Genomic DNA, 17,389 nt, shown 5'->3' on the forward strand with positions numbered 1-17,389 from the left:
AAAAAGGAGAGATCACAACAGACATTAGTGAAATTGGGAGAATCAATGAAGAAAACTCTCCCACTATCTCAAAAGAAAGCCCCATCAAGTTACAAGAAGCTAACAGAACTCCAAACAGACTGGACCAAAGGAGACACTCTCTAAGACATATGGCCATTAACACTCTAAACATTAATAGCAAAGAGAATATCCTAAAAGCAGCTAGGGAAAAACAACACATTACATTTAAAGGGAACTCAATAAGAATTACTTCAGACTTCTCAATGGAAACCCTGAAAACCAGAATGGCCTGGAATGGGATGCTGCAAAGTCTAAGAACCTATGGCTTCCAACCCAAACTACTCTATCCAGCAAAAGTATCCCTCATAGTAGATGGTAAAAGAAAAACTTTCCAAGACAAAACCCAGCTTTACAACTATATGAATACAAAACCAAACCAACAAAGACTACTTCAGGAAATTTTCCATAAAAAAGAATCAAATAATCTCAAGTGCCTACAGGAAGCAGATTACAATAACCAAACACAGAAAAGGCACAAAATCTTCAAAGTCCATGAAAACACCAAGCCACATAAACCAACACAATATGGCAGAGATCAAATCAAACCTCACAGTCATTACCCTAAATATTAATTGTTTTAATTCACTCATAAAGAGACATAAGCTAACAGGGTGGATCAGAAAATTAGAATCCTCAATCTGTTGTCTTCAAGAAACCCCCATCACCACTAAAGACAGACACCACCTCAAGGTGAAAGGATGGAAAATGTTATGCCAAGCAAATGGGAATAAGAAACAAGGATGCTTAGCTATACTAATATCAGACAAAATAGACTTCAAACCAAAAGTAATCACAAAAGGACAAAGAAGGCCACTTCTTACTTATCAAGGGCATGATCCATCAAGAGGATGCCATAATCATAAATCTTTATGCACTAAACACAGAGGCACCACAATTCATAAAACAAAACTTACTTGACAATAAAACAGAAATAATCACAAACACCATCATAGTTGGGAGCTTCAATATTCCTCTATCAGCAACAGATAGAACATCCAAACAGAAAACCAACATGGAAATGAGAGAGCTCAATAAAACCATAGAACAATTAGACCTAACAGATATCTTACAGAACATTCCACCCCAAATCCACAGCAGCCAGTGGAACCTTCTTTAAAATAGACCATATATTGGGTTACACACCTGCCTTCATATATGTAGGATAAACTACATAATTTCCTGCATGATATCACGTCACAATGCTGCATTACTACAAATTAAGAACAAAAGATGCACCAGGAATCCTATTTGCTCCTGGAAACCAAACAGCACACTTTTAAACAATAAATGGGAAGTAGACACCATAAAGCTGAAATTGTGAAATTTCTAGAAATGAATGACAATGAGAACACATAATTCCAAAACTTATGAGACACAATGAAGGTGGTCCTCAGGGGAAAAGTCATAGCACTAAATGCCTTCATAACAAAGACAAAGAGATCCCAAATCAATAACATAAACAACTGCATCTAAGGACTGGAAAAGTAAGAAGAATCCAACCCAAAAAGCTCAAGATGGAAAGAAATAATTAAGATCAGAGCAGAAATTAATGAATTGGAAACTAAAGAAGCAAGTAAGAAAATTGATGAAACAAAGAGCCAGTTCTTTGAAAATATAAACAAGATTGACAAACCCCTGGACAATGTGATCAAGCAAAAAAAAAAAAAAAAAGCTTCAAATTAAAATTAGAAATGAAAAGGGAGAGATCACAGTAGACATAAGTGAAAGTGGGAGAATCATCAGGACTCATTTCAAAAACCTCTTCTCCACAAAACTGGATAATATGGAGGAAATGGATGAATTCCTGGACACATACCACCTACCAAAGCTAAACTCAGAGCAGATTAATCTCCTAAACAAACCTATCACACCCATCAAGATTGAAAAGGTAATCAAAAAATCTCCCCAAAATGAAGAGTCCAGGATCAGATGGCTTCTCAGCTGAATTCTATCATACCATCATGGAAGAACTGAAACCAATCTTTCTCAACTGTTCCACACAATTGGAGAACAGAGAAAGCTCCCCAACTCCTTCTATGAAGCTACTATCACCCAAACATCAAAACCAGGCAGAGATGTCACAAGAATTGAAAACTACAGGCCTATTTTCCTTATGAACTTAGATGTAAAGATTCTGAACAAAGTCTTCACAAATGGAATCCAACAATGCATCCAATTTGATCAAGTAAGCTTCATCCCAGGAATACAGGGGTGGGTCAACATTAAGAAATCTGTCAATGTGATACACCACAGAGATAAGCTTAAACACCAAAACCACAAGATCATTTCAATAGATGTAGAAAAGTCCTTTGACAAAATACAACACTATTTCATGATCAAAACACTGGAAAGAACAGGCATGGTCACTTTATATCTCAACATAATAAAGGCTATATATAAAGCTCCTAAAGCCAAGTAATACTTAATGAAGAGAGAGACTGAAGGAATTCCCATTGAGATCAGGAACAAGACAGGGGTGTCCACTTTCACCTCTGCTCTTCAATAGAGTACTGGAAATCCTACCTCAAGCAATAAGACACAAGAAATAAATATAAGGAATACAAATTGGAAAGGAAGAAGTTAAGTTAGCTCTATTCACAGACAACATGATTCTGTACATAAGAGCCTCCATCACAAAACTCTTAAAACTCCTTCAGCAAAATAGCAAGATACAAAATCAATGCACAAAATTCAGTAGGCTTTCTATTTGTAAAAGACAAAGTTACAGAGAAAGAAGTGACATTGTCCCATTTTCAATAGCAACAACAACAAAAATACCTTGGAATAATATTAACCAAAGAAGTGAAAGATCTGCATAATGAAAACAAAAAAACACCCAAGAAAAGGAGTTGAGTAGGACTTGAGAAAATAGAAAGACCTCCCATGCTCCTGGATAGGCAGAATTAACATTGTGAAAATGGCAATCCTACCAAAGGCAATATACACATTTAATGATTGCAATCAAAATGCCAACATTGTTCTTCACAGAATTAGAAAAAATGAACTTAAAATTCATATGGAAAGGCAAAAGGCTTCAAATATCCAAGCATATCATCAGCAAAAGAAACACCTCTGGAGGCTTAACCATACCTGATCTAAAGCTATATTACAAAGCCATTGTAATAAAAACAGCATGGTACTGCCATAAAAACAGGAGTACAGACAAATGGAATAGAATTGAAGACCTAGACTTTGGAACAAGTTACCACAGCTACTTGATATTTGACAAAGGCCCTAGCATTGTATGTTGGAATAAAGACAGCCTCCTCAATAAATGGTGCTGAACAAAGTAGATAACCATATGCAAGAAATTGAAAATTGATGCACACATCTCACTGTGGACAACAATCCAATTCAAATGGATCAAAGACCTCAATATAAGACCAGAAACTCAGTTGCTACTAAAAGAAAAAAGAAATAGGAGGAACTTTCCATGATACAGGAATGGGAAAAGACTTCCTAACCAAAACCCCAGTACCACAGGATCTTAAACAATCAACCAACCAGTGGGATCACATGAAGCTGAAAAGCTTCTTCACAGACAAACATACAATAAGCAGAGCCAATAGATTCCCCACAGAATGGGAGAATATATTTTCTGTATATCCAACTGACAGAGGCCTAATTTCTAGAATCTACAAAGAACTCAAAAACCTAAACTATAGGACTGGAGAAATGGCTTAGTGGTTAGGTGCTTGCCTGTGAAACCTAAGGACCCTGGTTCAAGTTTCAATGCCCCAGGACCCATGTTAGCCAGATGCACAAGGGAAGATGCATGCATCTAGAGTTTGTTTGCAGTGGCTGGAGGCCCTGGCATGTCCATTCTCTCTCTCTCTCTCTCTCTCTCTCTCTCTCTCTCTCTCTCTCTCTGCTTCTTTCTCTCTCTGTCACTCTCAACTAAATAAATAAAAATTTTTAAAAACACCTAAACTATAAAATTCAACCAACCCACTCACAAAATTGGGCAAATAACTAGACAGTCATTTCTCAGAGGAAGAAAAAGAAATGGCAAACCCACACTTAAAAAAAAAAAAATGGTCATCATCCCTAATCATCAGGGAAATGCAAATTAAAACAACTATGAGATTCCACCTTACCCCAGTAAGGATATCAAGCAATAAAAAAAAAAATCAAATGAAAATAAATGCTGGCAAAGATATAGAGAAATAGGAACCTTCATCCACTGTTGGTGGGAATGTAACATGGTGCAACCACTTTGGAAAGCAATATGGAGAGTCCTAAAAATGTTGACTAACAGACCCATTACTGGGCATTTATCCTAAAAGCTCCATGCCTCAGTTCAGAGAGTTTTGCTCAACCATGTTTATAGCTTCTCAATTCATAATAGCTAAGAGCTAGAATCAATCCAGATGTACATCACTAGACAAATGGATAACTAAGATGTGGTATATTTACATGATGGAATTTCCCACAGCAATCAGAAAAAATGAGACAGTGAAATTTGAAGAAAAATGGTCGAACCTGGAATAGATCATTCTCAGTGAACTCACCCAATCACAGAATAGTCACCACATAGTCTCACTCATCTAAGGCTCCTAACCTGAATCTACCTGAGATGCCAACATAGCTAACAAGCATCTAGAGGACTGGACAATAGGGTGGGTGAGGAGAGAGGGGAGGGTAAGGGTATGGATAGGGGACACAAAACTGGACCTAAATGGCAATGATACCATAAAATTCTACATCCTAAAAGACAGACTAAATTATTGAACCTTCACAAGGCCCTTAGAGGGAACACCTGAATCTCAAGGCCCTAGAAAGTGTACAATGAAGACTGACCTTAATATTCTCCTGTCTCTCTCCCTCTCTCTCTCTCTCTCTCTCCCTCCCTATTCTTTCTCTTCTCTCTATCTCTATTATATTACTTATATTTTTCTTTCTTCTCTTCTTGTGTGGTAACCTGTATCTCCCAGTACCAGCATGTGGCTATCATCCACAATGAGCTTTTGTTGTTGTTGTTGTTCATTTTTTATTTATTTATTTGAGAGCGACAGACATAGAGAGAAAGACAGATAGAGGGAGAGAGAGAGAATGGGCGCGCCAGGGCCTCCAGCCACTGCAAACGAACTCCAGATGCGTGCGCCCCCTTGTGCATCTGGCTAACATGGGACCTGGGGAATCGAGCCTCGAACCAGGGTCTTCAGGCTTCACAGGCAAGCGCTTAACTGCTAAGCCATCTCTCCCGCCCCACAATGAGCTTTTGATCAAAGAGACCTACAAGGTTTCCCCAAAGAAGACAGATTTCTGTCAGAGTACTTGATGACCCACCAAATGTTAGTGGTAAGACCCTACTGCTCAAAACACCATATGCTCCTGGTTCAGAACACGGAGTGACATGGCTGGAAGCTGGAAGAGAGTCAGTTCCCAGACAGTCAGCTCATCTACTGCCAGAAAATGCTACATGAGTGACTGGTGAAAAATGACCAATATCTCCCCAAGCAACTTGTGGTCTAAAGTACTCAGCAGCAAATAACTTGATGTGATGCTCACACAAGTGCAACAGCCATGGTGGGAAACCAACTGCTCTTGATTTGGCTAACTGATCTGCTCAGTGGAACAGATCCCAAAGCTGGAGCTGTCAGAACCATAGCCAAAATGAGCCCTCTCTCCATTACCAAGCTCTCACCAATCACGGGCTACAAGAGGACCTACACCTATTAAATTCTTTCTATAAAACAAAGGTTACCCCTTTTATCTGACACTAACTTCACTCTCTGATGGAGAATTTGTTTCTCTTTCTCATATGGACATAGATTATAAGGAGAGAACCAGCCCATCACACTTCAAAAAAGCCCCAGCTAAGAATAGTTGGGGAAATGAGTAAGAATGACCCTTTCTTGGTGAACCTGGTACCAGCACAAGGGTGAAGGAGATAGACACAGCGAAGACCCTACTCCTATCAAACAAGATATCCAGAAACACAAAGGCTCTCAAGACCTCATCACTGAAGCTGATCTAAAATGAACCCAACATGGCTCAGGGAAATTTGCAGAAGTGGGTGCAGAAAAAATGTCAGAGCTACACCTTGGGTCATGATACACAGAGATTTTGCCTCCTTCCCATAATTGATGGCTAACCCCACAATGCATGACCCATATTCCCCAATAACGAGGGCCTCTGAGGAGGGGGGAGGACAGGGCGGAGGCTAATAATGGTACTACCAACTTGTCTGTATACACTGAGTACAAAACTAGTTTAAAAAATCAAAAAAAAATAAGACCATACCAGGAATATATATAATGAAATTCCCTTTTGATTAGTATGCAATTTGTTGAGTGACCCTTTGACATATGCATATACTTATCTTTCACCTAGTGGTATTAGCATCCTTAGCCTTTGCCTATATCAGTATTTCACTGGGGCTCTAGAATGTTCCCTATTTTCTTGAAAATTTCCTACCCTTGACAGCATTGATATCATCACACAGCTGCCATCCTTGATTCTCTTTCCTCTTCCATTCTGGTTCCTTACCTGGTTTCTGAGCTTCTGATCCTCTTTAAATATTAGCACTCCTCAGGGCTCTCTTTGTCAGTTGGACCATTCTCATGCAATTAAGTTTTTTGTCATCAACTCATTGACTTGGATTGTGAGCTTTAATCCAAGAGATTATTTTAAAAAGGATTCTTATGGTGCCTCTTATGATTTTATTTTGACATCTAGAGAAACTAGTCTCCATCAATTACCAGTCATTATGGTTGATATGTTGGAATATTATAATATTCAATCATCTAGTTTTTTTAAGGATTTATTAATATGATATCTTTTTAGCTTCATTTAAATTGTGGTTCTATGCTGAACCCAGAGGGCATAGCCTCCCAGCTCGCTTGCAGTGAGGACACTCTTTGCCTGTTCATACTAACCCCCTCAGCACCCAGAATGACCTATTAAGATTTCCATAATGTGACTGAATGTCTTGAAGGAGTATCTGTAAACAGATGTTTAATATTTTAATATGCTCTAAAGGTATAAGTAAAATTCCTGAAAGAACTATATAATAGTTTATGGAACTTATAATTTAATTTTAGAAGTAGAGTAATGCACCCAGTCAAACCTTTAGCCACACTATCACCCAAATATGTAGGAAGTATAGAGTTGTTTAATTTAGTAAAACAAAACCCTGTAAAGAAGGTGATCATTCATTTATTTTCTTATTTTTGCCTTTTTAATATTTAATTTCTCAATTTTGATAATGCAAAGACTATTCCATAAATATTCATCAAAGTCTATATAGTTTTCCATGAACTGTATATATCTATTTCCATTATTGTCCATTCAAAATTAAATTGCCTTTAATTTGTAGAGAAGCTAATAATAAAAAAGGAATTTTTAACACAAAATTTAGATAACCAGAGTTTAAGTCTAAAAGTCACTTTACTCACCTCTAAAATTATTTTAAAAATGAGAGCAGCATGAGTTGTAGGCACACCTGACAGACAACTTGAGGGACAGATAATAGGGATGGAAATGTTTGGGGATGGAATAGGAGGGCAGGGGATAGATACACACAGAACTAAATCCAAAAGGAATTGGCACCATAGAAACCTTCCTGGATAGCAGAGTAAAAGATGTAACCCTTACTAGGACTATATGGGGATCATCTGGTAAGAAATTCTTCTGGAGAGGGTGGGATGAAGCCTAACTCTAAAACATTTGGTTCTAGCTTTATACTCCCAGTACCAGAAATCAATTACAGTCTACATTGAGCTATTTGTTGATGAAACAGACCTGAAAGGGCCCCAAACAAGACAAACTTCTGTCAAAGTATTTGATTAGGTGCCTGAGGTAAAAGGTAAGACCCTATTGCTGAAGATACCATTTGCTCCAGACAGAGAACATGGAGAGATCCCCCCTGAATCTGGAAGGAAGCCAGTTCCCTGTTGATTAGCATGTATAGTGCTGGAAAGTGCTACATGAGCTGCTAGGGTAAAATGGCCAACAACATTGTGTGCTAACAAGGCACACAGCTATTATATGAAAACAACCAGCCTGGTAAGAAGTACACACCTGTTCAGTAGTGACACCTAGCCTCGGTGGGTAACCAAGGGATCTCTGATTTGCTAATGCATCTGCTCAGTGGACAGGAACCCATAGCTAGAACTGGTACTCAAGTCAGAATCCTATGGAGACCAAGATAATGGACTCTGACAAGAAGCTCCCACTAATGTTTGGCCAAAAGTGAGGCTACACCCACTAAAGTCTCTTAATTAACAATACTTATCATATTTTACCTATGCTGAGCTCAATCTCCCTTTGAGAATCTGTTTTTCTTTTAGAGAAGGCATTAAGAACTGAGGAGATGGGCTGGAGAGATGGCTTAGCTGTCAAACGCTTGCCTATGAAGGCTAAGGACCCTGGTTTGAGGCTAGATTCCCCAGGACCCACATTAGCCAGATGCACAAGGGGGCGCATGCATCTGGAGTTCCTTTGCAGTGGCTGGAGGCTCTGGTGTGCCCATTCTCTCTCTGCCTTTCTCTCTGTGTCTGTCTCTTTCAAATAAATAAATAAATAATGAACAGAAAAACTTTAAAAAAAATTATAAAAAAAAAAAAGAACTGAGGAGATGAACTACTTGTCACACATAATTCAGAACCCAGGTGAAGCCACAGAGGAATTGTCCAGTTGAGAAAAAGTCCTGCTTCCATAGCTAGCCTAACAACTAGCACCAGGGTGATGGCAACAGACACTGTAGATACTCAAAATGTATCAAAGCAGAAATCCAGAAGCTGCTGAGATCTAAACACTAAAGTAGATTGAAAACATATTCACCATGGCTCAGGGAACTTCAAGGAACAGGGTTCAGAAAGATTATAAGAGCCACTGAGTGAGAGGGAATATTCAGAGGCATTAACCCCCCACAATGACTGATGTGTCCTCTCACAACTCCATTATATTGAGTAGGGCCCTCAGTGGAATAGTGGGGGACAGGGAGTAGGGAAACGATGGTACCAACATATGATGTGTTCATACAAAGAAGAAAAAAAAATGACATTTCATTGGTAACTTACTTGTATATGCTTAGTTCCCAGTACATACTGCAGTCAAATGGTTAATTGTATTTATAGAGTTTACCATTAAATGCATTCTAATAATTTAAATAATATCATACAAAGTATTTGATTACAAAATAGTGTTTAAAAGATTGTGAATAAATGGGGCCTTAATAGTCACTGTTATAAATGCATAAAATTATAGCTAACAGTTGCATAGCTCACTTAATTCAATAAACCTTCTCTAAGAGGAATAATCATGAGTGTGAAAAATTCCATTGAGATTTTTTAAATTGTACCACATCAAATATTTAGCTATATCAGCAGATCAGCTGTGATTAAAAGTCTGTAGGGAACATTGTGAGCAATTTGATCCCTAATTACAATAAAACTCCATGAAAGAAAGTGTATGTTACTTAAAATAAAATAATAGAGTGCACTCAATTCATTAGCCCAAATTCTTAGTAGCCTAATACATTTCGTGTTGTGATTACAAAACAATTACTCATTTTATGGAGTATTCTTTCACAATGTACATCATAAACCATCCCAAGTTTTATGTTTGTTTTTCAAGAATAAAATCTTTCAACTTATTGGTTACAATTGCAGAGTTCATTAGCTTGCTAAGGATGCCAAAACAAAGTATCACACACTAGATGGCTTATAAAGACAGGAACTAATTATCTCAGAAATCTAGAAATTAGAAGTCTGAAATTAAGGCCTGGGCTTCTCTGGAGATGCTAGTGGGTCATCTTTTCCAAGCTCCTTTTCTACCTTTATTTTTTAATTAAAAAAAAGCTCTTTTTTTTTTTTACCTTTTTATAAAGCAGCATGAATTCAATATTCACATGGTAGTATCCTTGTGCAAATGCCTTTGCATTCAAATTTTCCCCCATTTCCCCCCTTAATAAAGAACATCAGTTATATTGGAATAGGGATCAAAACTACTAGGACCTGATACTAAATAATTATATTAACTATGACTTAATTTTCAAGGGCCATATTCTAATGTACTAGGGGCTAGGAGTTCCAAAAAATTCATATTTCGTAGAGCTGTCAATTCTAACCAAAACAAAAAAATTCTAATTTTCTTGTAACAAAATATAACCAATGTACTTTGAAGTCCTCTAAATTCAATGTATCATATAAATGAAAAAAAATGCTCTATACTTCCAGGGCAATAATTTCTATGTGTATATACATGTCAGGAGTATTTATATGTGTATGGGATCATGTGTGTGTAAAAATGGGCATGCATGTGTGAGTGGAGGGAGGCAGAACTTGATGGGTGTGTTCCTCAATCATTCTCTACTTAATTGCTTTTTGAAACATAGGCTCTAACTAAACCTGAAATTCACTAATTTGGCTGTACTAGTTCATCTGTAAATGCTGGGGATCCTTCTGTCTCCTCTTCCCCAGTACAGGGATTGAAGATTCAGACTGCAACACCAGGTTTTTATGTGAGTGCTGTGGATTCAAATTCAGTTCCTCATATTTTCATTATAAACACTTTACTCTCTGAGCCACTCCCTATCACTATGTGTGTGCAAGTGTGATATTTCCATTCAGTAAACATGAACATTAAGTAAACAATTCACTTTACTATTTAGTGTACTTGCCTTCCATAAAATCAGAAAGAAAAAGGAAAGAGATTTTTAAAATTTTTTTGGTTATTTTTATTTATTTATTTGAGAGTGACAGACAGAGAAAGAGACAGAAAAATAGAGAGAATGGGCATGCCAGGGCCTCCAGCCACTGCGAACGAACTCCAGATGTGTGCCCCCTTGTGCATCTGGCTAACATGGGTTCTGGGGAATCAAGACAGGAACTGGGGTCCTTAGGCTTCATAGGCAAGTGCTTAACTGCTAAGCCATTTCTCCAGCCCCCCCCCCTTTTTAAAATATCTATGAAGTTACAAAGGATCACCTAATTTTACAGAGTCTTAAATGCCTAGGTATACCTATTACACCTACTTTTCATTGTAACCTATATATATATATATATATATATATATATATATATATATCTTCCTTGGAAACAAAGGAAATAGCATAAATTGTTTGAGATGTTCCACATGTCAAAGATTTTGTGGATACATCATTACACCTTATAATGTCCTTAGAAAATTAGGGTTTAGGAGCTGGATATGTAGCTCAATGACAAGAATGCGTTCCCAACATTCACAATGCCGTGGGTTCAATCTACAGAACTGCATAAACTGGGCATGGTGGTACATACTTATAATCTCAACACTTAGAAAGTGGAGGTAAGAGGACCAAAAGTTTAAGATCATTTGTAGCTACATGACATGTTTGAGGCCAACTTGGGTTATAATAGATCCTGCCTCAAAAACTAAATAAATAAATGTCTCCCCAAATATCCAAATTAAAAAACAAACAAAAAAAAAATAAACAAACAAAATATGGACAAAAACATGAGCACATTAAGGTTTGCTTAATCAGTTATATGTTCATTGGCAATTTAAAACCTATTATCCTTTTCTAATTTTTTTAAATGTATTTGAGAGAGAATGGGCTCGCCAGGGCCTCCAGACTCTGCAAACAAACTCCAGACACATGCACCAACTTGTGCATCTGGCTTACATGGGTCTTGGGGAATCAAACTGAGGTCCTTTGGCTTTTCAGGCAAATGCTTTAACTGCTAAGCCATCTCTCCAGTCCAGTATTTGAGCTCCAAAAACTGCTCTTTAGATAAGGTCAATTGTTAATTCTATCTTCTTTGTGGATAGCAAGAAGGAATAGATTAAAGCAGGAAAGAAACATGAATAAATTTAACAAGGATTATGGGCAATTTAAAAAAAGTCACATGGAAGTTATGGAAAATGCAATGAAAAGATATAATAAGCACAGCAGAGCAATAATATTAATTGTTAAGCAAATATATCCATTATTGATTTATATTTGGCATTATGACACTTATTTCTTTCTGAATATTTTGGGAATTAGGAACTTTGAGTTATTCCTTAGCAATAAGGCCTTAAATATTCAATCAATGAGCAGACCAGGAAGTGACATGAAAATCTCTTATTTGGATAAATTCAAATATAGAATCTATACTCTATCTTTAATCTGAAGTTTTATTTTTATCAAAATGTTATGTCAACAGTTTCAAAAACTTAAAGAGTCACCATGCATATTAAAAATTATTATTGGGAAATTAATTAATATATCAATAGTTCACAGAATCAATAGCATACACTTACAGAAGTTTTTACTCTATGTTGGTACATTTATTTCTTCAAAAAGTTCAATGGATTTAAATTAAATTTTATCTAACATATTCAAGATGATTCATCATGATTATCTGTCATGGCCAGAAAAACATGGCAGGCCTGAACAGGAAGTCTGGGTCATGTTGTTAAATCAGCAGGGAGGAAGGGGAGAGAATAAGCCCATAAAAAATGGCCAGCAGGATTGGGCTATAAAATCCCATAGCCCATCCCAAGTGACATAATTCCTCCAGCAAGGCTTTATCTCCCAAAGGTTCCAGCAGCTAGGGATGTAGTATGAGACCTAATCACAAATTCATAATGCTATGGGGGACATTCTGTAATGGGTGCTAAGCAATCAGGAAAGACCTTGCACCCCAAACCCTGGGTTCATTTCTAATTTTAGTCAAAGAATTGAAAAAAAAGAAATTGAGAAGGATAATTATTAAATTCCAAAACAAGGCAGAGATGCCACAAGAAAAGAAAACTACCGGCCTACTGCCCTGATGAATTTAGATGCAAAGATCCTGAACAAAATCCTCACAAACCGATTCCAACAGCACATCAAAAGCATTATCCACCTTGACCAAGTGGGATTCATCCCAGGAACACAGGGGTGGTTCAACATATGGAAATCTGTCAACATAATAAACCACATAAACAAGGTTAAACATAAAAAGCACATGATCATTTCAATAGATGAAGAAAAGGCCTTTGACAACATACAACATCACTTCGTGATCAAAACACTGGAGAGAATTGGCATGGCTGGTTCATATCTTAACATAATAAAGGCAATGTAAAAAGCTCCAAAGGCCCAAATAATACTTAATGGGGAGAGACTGGAGGAATTCCCATTAAGATCAGGAACAAGACAGGGTTGTCCACTCTCACATCTGTTATTCAACATAGTACTGGAAGTCCTAGCTCAAACAACAAGACAGGAGAAGGAAATGAAAGTGATACAATTTGGAAAGGAAGAAGTTAAGTTAGTTCTATTAGCTGATGACATGATTTTATATATAAGAGACCTGAGAGATGCCATCCCAAAACTCCTGAAGGTGACTAACTCCAATAAAAGTAGCATGCTACAAAATCAATGTACAAAAATCAGTAGCCTTTCTATATGCAAATGACAAATATACAGAGAAAGAAATAAAGGACATAGTCCCATTTTCAATAGCAACACAAAAAAAGTAAAATACCTTGGAATAACATTAATCAAGGAAGTGAAAGATCTATACAACAAAAACATAAAAGCACTCAAAAAAGAAAGTGAGGAGGACTTGAGGAAATGGAAAGACCTCCCATGCTCCTGGATAGGCAGAATTAACACTGACAATATGGCAATCCTAACAAGGCAAAATACAGATTTAATGCAATTCCAACTAAAATCCCTACAGTGTTCTTCACAGAGATAGAAAAAATGATCTCAAGTTCCATATGGAAAGGCAGAAGGCCTCACATACCCAAACATATCCTCAGAAAAGAAATACCTCTAGAGGCATCACCATACCTGATCTAAAGCTATATTACAAAGCCATTGTAATAAAAACAACATGGTACTGGCATAAAAGCAGGAGTAGAGACCAATGGAATAGACTTGAGGACCTGGACTTTGGGTCAAGCAACTATACTTACTTGATATTTGACAAAGGCCTGAACAATATAGGCTGGAAAAAAGATAGCACCTTCAACAAATGGTGCAGGACAAACTGGATAACTATATGCAGGAAATTGAAACTTGATCCATGCATTTTGCCATGCACTACACTCAAGTCCAAATGGATCAAAGACCTCAATGTAAGATCAGAAACTTGATTACTACTGGAACAAAATCTAGGAAGTACTTTCCATGATATAGTAATGGAAAAAGTCTTCCTGAACAGAACCCCAGTAGCTCAAGATCTTAAACAGTCACTAAACCAATGGCATCGCATGAACCTGAAGAGTTTCTTTACAGACAAGCATACAGTAAACTAAGCCAATAAATTACCACAGAATGGGAGAAAATATTTGCAGGTTATCCAACTGATGGAAGCCTAATCTCTAGAATCTACAAAGAACTCAAAAATCTAAACAGTGAGAAGTCAAACACCCCACTCACAAAATGAGGCAAAGACCTGAACAGGAGTTCACAGAGGAAGAAATGCAAATGTACACTTATCATCAGAGAAATGAAAACTAAAACAATTATGAGATTCCACTTTACCCCAATAAAGATTTCAAACATCAAAAAATCAAATGAAAATAAATGCTGGCAAGGATGTGGAGAAGCAGGAACACTCATCCATTGTTGGTGGGAATGTATGATGGTACAACCACTTTGGAAAGCAATATGGAGACTCCTGAAAAAGCTGCCTATAGAGATACCAGCAGACCTTTATTCCCTTACTGGACTTCAACCCTAAAACCTTCAAACCACAGGCCAGAGAGAGTTGCTCAACCATGTTTGGAGTGGCTCAATTTGTAATAGCTAAGAGGTGAAATCAACCCAAATGTCCATCACTAGAAGAATGGATAACTAAGATGCAGTATATCTACACAATGGAATTCTATACAGCAGTAAGAAAAAAATGACACAATGAAATTTGAGGAAAAATGGCTGAACCTGGAACAGATCATTCTCAGTGAACTTACCCAATCATAGAAAAACAATCGCCACATACTCTCATTCATTTCCAGCACCTAACCTGAATCTACCCAAGATGCCTTATAATCCCAGCAAGCATCTCATGGACTAGACAATAGAATGGGTGGGGAGGGAGGAAAGGGCAAGTGAGGGGGTGGAAGACACAAATCTATACCCAAACGGCAATGGTACCATAAAATTCTACTTCCTAAAAGGCAGACCAAATGGCTGAACCTTCACCAGGCCCTTACAAGGAACACCTGAGCCACAAGACACTGGAGAGGGTATGATGAAGACTGACCTTAATCTTCTACAGCTTCTATCCTTCTCTCTCACTCTCGCTCTCTCTCTTCTCTCTAACTCTTGTATATTAGTTATCCTTTTCTTCCTTTTATTAATGGGCTCTGACCTGTAACTCCCAGTGCCAGCAAGTGGCTATCATCCACATTGAGCTTTTGATCAGAGAGACATACAAGGTGTCCTAAAAGAAAGATTTCTGACAGAGTACTTGATGACCCAACAAGGTTAGTGGTAAGATCCTACCTACTGCTGAAGATACCTTATGTGGTTGACATGTAAAATGGAATGGCATGGCTGGAAGCTACAAGAGAGCCAATCACCAGACAGTCATACCAGACAGTCATTGCGTCTAGTGCCACAAGATGCTACATGGGCAACTGGGGGGAAATGACAAATATCATTTCAAACAACTCATGGTCTCACCTACTTAGCAGCAAATAACCTGTTGTGATGCCCACATGAGTGCAATAGGGGCATACAGCCATGGGGGGGAACCAACTGCTCTCGATTCGGCTAACTGATCCCCTCAGTGGTAAGAGACCCATATCTGGAACTGGGAAACAAGTCAGAACCATATCCAAACATAAGCTCGCTGTCCATTATCAAGCTACCATCAATTTTGGACTACACCTATTAAATTCTCTCTAAAAAAAAAAATAAATAAAGTAAGGGTTATCTCATTTGTCTGGTGTTAACTTACTCTGCATTGGAGAATCTGCTTCTCTTTTTCAGATAGATGTAGATCTTAAGGAGAGAGCTACCCCGTCATACCTCAAAAGGGCCCTGGCTGAAAATAAGGACAATTGGTGAAATAAGCGAGGGTGCTGTTTTCTTGGTGAACCGGGTACCTGCACAAGGGTGAAGGAGAACAACACAGAGAAAAATCAGCTCCTACCAAATCAGAGAACCAGAGCCCCAGAGGACCCCAACACCTCATCACTGAAGCAGACCAAAAATGAACCCAACATGGTTCAGGGAAATTTTGCAGAAGAGGAGGTGGAAAGAATGTCAGAGCCACATGTTGGGTCATGATATGCTGAGACATTTATCCTACCCATAATTGTGGGCTAACTCCAGAATGCATGACCCATATACCTCAACAAGGAGGGGCCCAAGGGAAGGTGTAGGTCATGGAGGAGCCTAATAATGTTACCAAACTGGCTGTATTCTCTTGAGTACAAAACTTATTTTTAAAAATTTAAAAAAAGAAAAGCCCTTTCCTTACCCCATTCTTCTTTCTCAAAGACCCCACCGTCATATTGTAAAGTGAGCAAAATGTTATATATATTTCTCTACATTTTTTTATACCTAGTTTAGAGAAAAATAGAAGTCATTTCCTTGTAGGAGATCATAAAACACTTGTTTAAGCAGATGGGGATAGTAGATTAACAGGAGGGTCTGCTGGTCTGAATCGCATTTCCCGGAGCCTGCATTGTTGAGCAAACTCCTTAAGATAAGCAGGACTCCTGGTCACAGGCCTACCTCACCCCCCACACCTAAGCACTTCCTATAACTGACTGACAGACCTATTTTCAAGTTCTTTTTTTAAACTTTTATAGCTTAACTGTCATATTTGAATTGTGATTTATGGCTTAACTCCCATCCTGTTTCTTTTTCTATAAAAACTGACACTCTGAACAGCTCAGGGCTGCATTCTGAGATTCAGGGTGCAGACCTGATATACCAGACTTTCTTCTTTTCTTTCTTTTTACCCAATAAAACTTGGCATCATATTCTGAGTTGGTGGTCTTACATGTGTGACACCAGAAACCATAACAATCTCTCACTCTATGTATACTGTCCCCCAATGCAAACACAGCATCAGCAGTTTCACCATAGGAAAGCTGCTGTCCCTCCAACAAAGAACAGTCTGTGTTGTGTATCTTTTTCTCTTGTATTTCTTACTTTGCTCTAGTCAATCCCAAATTCTAACATCTGGTGCTGAAATATGATTGCCTGGGAAACATTTTCCCCTTTATTCATACTTTCACTAAATTCAGTTTATGATTCTTTTGCTCTGGAAATGAGTCTGGAATGCAACAACTTTCAGGAGGAACACAAAAAAAGTCTATTTGGGTACTTACCCCTGCTCTCTGGCTGGCTGTCTCAGAAAAAAAGGAAGGAGTTCAAACCAACTGACCTGATAGCACCACTGGAGAG

Source organism: Jaculus jaculus, chromosome 10 (assembly GCF_020740685.1).
Source record: "Jaculus jaculus isolate mJacJac1 chromosome 10, mJacJac1.mat.Y.cur, whole genome shotgun sequence".
NCBI classification, from domain to species: Eukaryota; Metazoa; Chordata; class Mammalia; order Rodentia; family Dipodidae; genus Jaculus; species Jaculus jaculus.